This window comes from Mus caroli, unplaced genomic scaffold (genome assembly GCF_978045245.1).
Source record: "Mus caroli unplaced genomic scaffold, Mus_caroli_1 scaffold_13, whole genome shotgun sequence".
Lineage (NCBI taxonomy): Eukaryota > Metazoa > Chordata > Mammalia > Rodentia > Muridae > Mus > Mus caroli.
In genome coordinates, this window is record NW_028227268.1 from 27,440,281 (window position 1) to 27,446,280 (window position 6,000).

Consider the following 6,000-nt stretch of genomic DNA (forward strand, 5'->3'; position numbering starts at 1 on the left):
GAAAATCTTGGCCGTTGCTCCCCACCTCTGCCGTCAGGAAAGGGTCATCTGTAGTCCCCCAAGAACAGCAGCTTATATTTAAAGTTGTCTCTAAAAGACAGTGTCCTTTCTTCCCCGGTGCTCCCTGCACCCTGCAAAGGTGCTCTGCCCAATCTGCTTAGGAACTTCATCTTGTCAAACTGTGTGGGTGGTGAGGGAAGGCATTGGGGTCTCCTTGCAGGACCCATAGACATCCTGTATCACTTCCCCCACCGGCTTCTTTAGAGCTGTAAACGTGGAAGCAGGGAGTCCCGCCTCCTCCAAACCATCCAAGATTCCATTGCTTTCCCGCCCCCCCCCCTTCACACCCTCCCTGAGTTAGTTTTGTGCAACGAAGGCAAAGGGAAAAAAAAAGACCAAGGGAACAGAAGGGGAGGGAGCCACGTCGCTGGCCGTGGGCAGCTAGGCCAAGCAGTGCGGGTGGGGTGGCGGAGGGAGACTGCAGGGGCTATAATTAAAGGGAAAATATAGAGTTTCCAGAGAAGCAGAGCTGGAGACAGCAATGGAAGGACAGGACTTCATCAATTATCCCAACCATGTGGCAGTAACTTGTGGCCCAGGATCTGCCCCCGCCTAGTGCCAGTGCCTGTAGGGCAAGGCTGGGGCTGAGATGCTGAGATGGTAGTTCCGGAACTCACCAAAGTCCTGCCTTCCACTGTGGTCAGTTCCAAAGGATGCCCCACTCCCCAACAGTGGACAAGGATGGTGTACCTCAGAGGGAACAGATGTTTGAGGTGGTTGTGTTTAGGGTAGAATGCCACGAAGCATGACACGTGTGCGCGTGTGTATGCGCGCGCGTGCATACGCACGCACACTCGCGCATACACACACACACACACACACACATGGTGTGATCTGCTCACCCTTTGTTGGGTTTTGTATCAGAAAAGCACTTATCCAAAGCTCCCTTTCCCTGCTCCTGATCTAGCATCCCCAAGGCTCACCTGGAAGAATAGACAAGAGCCTAACAGGTGTGAACTGGTGATTGCTACATTAAGGGCCTGAGGTTCTGATGGAGACTTGGAGACCACTAGAACGGGTGTGGGGGAGATTGGTGTGGGGGAGATTGGTGTGGGGGAGATTGGTGTGTGCGCATTAAGTGACAGCCATCACCCTGTGTCTGATTTCCAGGCCTTTGCCCCAGGAGTTGAAGGCAATGGGTTCCAAGCTTCCTTTACACGTGGCATGGAGCTGCAGCTCAGGACCTCCTCTGCCACTCTCTACTTGAAACGATTGGCGGGTGCCCAGCTCAGAGATGTGTCTTTAATTTCTGCAGCATGACAGAGAGAGGAAGAATGTGCTTGGGGTCTCCTCCCAGCCTGGCGGGGCCTCCCTGGCTGGGCTGAGGGCTGGAGACTGGGGGAGGGGGAGTTGGAGCTGGGAAGGGAGGAGAACGCCGCCACGCCACCTCATCTTTAGGAAACTCTGAAGCTCTGGCTTTTTGAGGAATGTAGGGCTTTGTCAGGCACTTGGAGTGTAGGGAGAGCAAAAGCCAGAATCTCCACCCCGCCACCCCCAAGAATGGTAAAGTCATCAGCCGTTGGGGGAAAAAAATTCCTCAAGAAGAAAAACAGAAAGAGGAAAGTGCTGAGCTCTGAGTTCTGTCTCTCTCCAAAATTTTCCCAAATGTTTCCCCCCACGAGGGAGGGAGAAGACCCGTCTGGACTCTGTGGTGTGGAACAGGAGCAGAGGCAGCCTAGGTATAAATGTAGCAGGTAGGGCACACACCCGGTCTCCTGCACTTGCTGCCCCAGTGGTTCTAGTCCCTATTCTCGGCTCTCTTATTTCTCTCACTCAGATCCACCAGAAAGTTCTTCTGCCCCCGGCCTTGGCTGCAGACCAGGGATGGAGAGCTGGTCTCTCGGGAGAAGGGCAGGGAAAGAGAGCAGCTGTATGTGGGGGTGGGCATTTAGGTCTGGAGTAAAGGCCATGGGCATGAAGCATACCCCACCCTCCATCACAAAGCCCTACAGTCTTCAGACAGAGGTACCCAGAGCAACATCTGTGGGTGGAGCCTAGGTGTGTGGGTGCCTTGCTTCTTCTTCTTTTTCTTCTTCTGTATGGCCCGATCTGGGTTCCTCCAGCTCACCTTCAGTACTATTCCTTTCCTTCTGAGCATTTCCTTCCTCTCCCCATCCCTCCTTTCCTGGCTGGTTTAAAGGGAAAGCCAACAAGTTCAGGTCTGCTTATGCTGTGTTTGATGCGTCTTAGCGCTCCAGTCAGACATGTGTAAGAAATCCTCCGTCAGGTAGCAGTGGTTTACACCTTTAATTCTAAGCACTCAAGAGCCAGAGGCAGGCAGATCTCTAAGTTTGAGGCTAACCTGGTCTACAGAGTGAGTTCCGGGACAGCCAGGGCTACACAGAGAAACTCCATCTCGGGGGTGGGGGGGTGGGGGGGTGAGGGGAGGAAAGAGAAAAAGGAAAAAAAGAAAGAGAAGAGAGAAAAGGAAATCCTTGGCTTCTGCATTCTAGATTTCAGAGAAGAAACAGTGTATGTGTGTGTGTGTGGGGGGGGACAGCGGGAACATGGAGACTGAAGCTGTGTGTGTGTGTGTGTGTGTGTGTGTGTGTGTGTGTGTATAGTTGTCCCCAGAGAAAGCATGGGGGCGGGGGAGCTGAGGGCTAGAGCCAAGCCTCGATCCACCTCAGAGTGAAGGATTTGGGAGAAGAGGACCACACACAGGAGATGGGACAAGAATGGCCTATTGAGAGAGAAGGGAAGGAAGAGAGGGATGGAGAGAGTGATTGGAAATAGGAAGAGGTGGGTGCTCCAAAGAGAACTGCAGAGCTCAGTAAAACATGGTGGGCAAAGAAAGCCTTCAGCCATAAAGTGAGTGGGGATACAGGTATGTCAAAAGGATGGAGGGGAGGTTCTGAAGGAAAACTCCTGCTCTTCTTTACTCCTCTTTAGAGGAGACCTCAGACCCCTCCTTCCTGTTATCTGAATTCTGGAGGCATCAAGTGCCTGGACCTTCATTTACTCCCTAAGGGACTCGCTCATTGCTCATTCCTCCCTAGCCTCACCTTTCTCCCCCCACCCATTGCTTTGCACTTCTCTTCCCCCTGCCCTTCTGCTCCTCTCCCTCGAAGTCTCCTTTTCATGCATTTTTCACAGTGTCCTCTCTTTCCCTCTGTCCATTGCCCCACCCCTCCACCCATGCAGTGTTTTCCCCTTTGTCTTCTCTTCTAATATCCTTGCTTGGCATCTCAGCTCCCAAGTCTCCAGTTCTCCAGTATCTGCATCTTTCTCAGCAAGAGAAGGATGTCTAGTTGCCTTCGAGAGGGGAAGAGGTCTAAGGGTCCTGTATCACCACCAGATTCCAGTTTGAACTACAAGGATATAAATGCAGAGAATCCAATGAAGCTTGATTTTCAAGTTTTAGAGTGTGTCTAAGTAGAGCTGGGTGAGGAGATGGTGTTTGAGTCAGGGGCTCTATCCAGATATTGTCTCCATTCTCCAGGTAAGCCTCAGCCACAGATGCCTTCAATCTTACACTTATGTACCAGCATCCTTTGATCCCTCCTTAGGGGTCTGGCTGAACAGAATGTGGCTTGCAGCAGGAAGAATCCAGTATAGGGCTGGTGAGATGGCTCAGCGGGTAAGAGCACTCACTGATTGTTCTTCCGAAGGTCCTGAGTTCAAATCCCAGCAACCACATGGTGGCTCACAACCACCTGTAATGAGATCTGACGCCCTCTTCTGGTGTGTCTGAAGTCAGCTATAGTGTATTTACGTATAATATTAAATACATCTTTGGGCCTGAGCGAGCAGGGTTGACCAGAGCAACCAGAGGTCCTAAAAATTCAATTCCCAACAACCACATGAAGGCTCACAGCCATCTGTACAGCTCCAGTGTACTCATATACATAAAACAAATAAATAAATCTTTTAAAAAAAGGAATCCAGGCTCTCTGCTCCTCCCTGTTTTCAGAGACAGCCGCATCTTCTTGTGCAGTGCCAGCCTCGTCCCGTAGACAAAATGGTGAAGGTCGGTGTGAACGGATTTGGCCGTATTGGGCGCCTGGTCACCAGGGCTGCCATCTGCTCTCCACAAGGCAAAGTGGAGATTGTTGCCATCAACGACCCCTTCATTGACCTCAACTACATGGTCTACATGTTCCAGTATGACTCCACCCACGGCAAATTCAACGGCACAGTCAAGGCCGAGAATGGGAAGCTTGTCATCAATGGGAAGCCCATCACCATCTTCCAGGAGCAAGACCCCGCTAACATCAAATGGGGTGAGGCCGGTGCTGAGTATGTCGTGGAGTCTACTGGTGTCTTCACCACCATGGAGAAGGCCGGGGCCCACTTGAAGGGTGGAGCCAAAAGGATCATCATCTCCGCCCCTTCTGCCGATGCCCCCATGTTTGTGATGGGTGTGAACCATGAGAAATATGACAACTCACTCAAGATTGTCAGCAATGCATCCTGCACCACCAACTGCTTAGCCCCCCTGGCCAAGGTCATCCATGACAACTTTGGCATTGTGGAAGGGCTCATGACCACGGTCCATGCCATCACTGCCACTCAGAAGCCTGTGGATGGCCCCTCTGGAAAGCTGTGGCGTGATGGTCGTGGGGCTGCCCAGAACATCATCCCTGCATCCACTGGTGCTGCCAAGGCTGTGGGCAAGGTCATCCCAGAGCTGAACGGGAAGCTCACTGGCATGGCCTTCCACGTTCCTACCCCCAATGTGTCCGTCGTGGATCTGACGTGCCGCCTGGAGAAACCTGCCAAGTATGATGACATCAAGAAGGTGGTGAAGCAGGCATCTGAGGGCCCACTGAAGGGCATCTTGGGCTACACTGAGGACCAGGTTGTCTCCTGCGACTTCAACAGCAACTCCCACTCTTCCACCTTCGATGCTGGGGCTGGCATTGCTCTCAATGACAACTTTGTCAAGCTCATTTCCTGGTATGACAATGAATACGGCTACAGCAACAGGGTGGTGGACCTCATGGCCTACATGGCCTCCAAGGAGTAAGAAACCCTGGACCACCCACCCCAGCAAGGACACTGAGAGCAAGAGAGAGGCCCTCGGTTGCTGAGGAGTCCCTATCCCAACTCTGAGGCCCCCAACACTGAGTATCTCCCTCACAATTTCCATCCCAGACCCCCATAATAACAGGAGGGGCCTAGGGAGCCCTCCCTACTCTCTTGAATACCATCAATAAAGTTCGCTGCACCAAAAAAAAAAAAAAATGGAATCCAGTATAAAGGAGGATGTGATGGACCCATGTTCTTCCCCACAGGGTCTTTGCCCCTCCCCCGCCCCGGCTTCCTCTACTGAGAAGTTAGGGTTCACTTCTGTTGTAGTCACCCCACAGTGCTTAAACATCGAGGGTTCATCCTCTTGGGATTCAGTGAGCTGCAGAGACCCTGTGGATTCCCTCATGCACCTTACATCTGATAAAGAGACGGAAATAAATCTCATAACCAAAGACTGCAACCCAGGTTGTGAATGAGGCTCTGCCCTCATCCTGGGATCCTGAGCAGGGAGGTGGCTGGGTGGAGATGGCTTAGGTAAGGAGCAGATTCAACTGGGGAGCTGAGTTCATAGGTGTGGCAATATATGCAAAGGTTCTGATGCAGGCAGGTTCCAGCTCCTCGGACTCTCAAGAAGGCTACTGCTGTGGTGTTGACTGCCTTGAATCTCAGCACTCCGGAGGCAGAGGAAGGTGGATCTCTGAGTTCGAGTCCAGCCTGCTTGCTCTACAGAGTGAGTTCTGGGACAGCCAGGGGTATACATTGAAAGCCTGTCTTTGGGAGTGGGGGAAGCTGGGCTAGTGCTGAGCATGGCAAGTAGATCAGACAGGCAAGTGCCTTCAGCCCCCTGTAGAGGGCCTGAAGCTGGAGGGGTCACAGTTAAGTCTATCTGGGAAAGGTCACCATGGTCCCTGGATGGAGAGGGTTCCAAGTAGGCACAGTAGAGGAATGGCTGAGAGGGGTCAGTGT

General features: G+C 52.4%; 1 pseudogene; it reads left to right on the forward strand.

The window, feature by feature from the left end:
- The first annotated feature begins 3,953 nt into the window (after positions 1-3,953).
- On the forward strand, positions 3,954-5,206 carry LOC147001414 (glyceraldehyde-3-phosphate dehydrogenase pseudogene; annotated as a pseudogene).
- Positions 5,207-6,000: the final 794 nt, after the last annotated feature.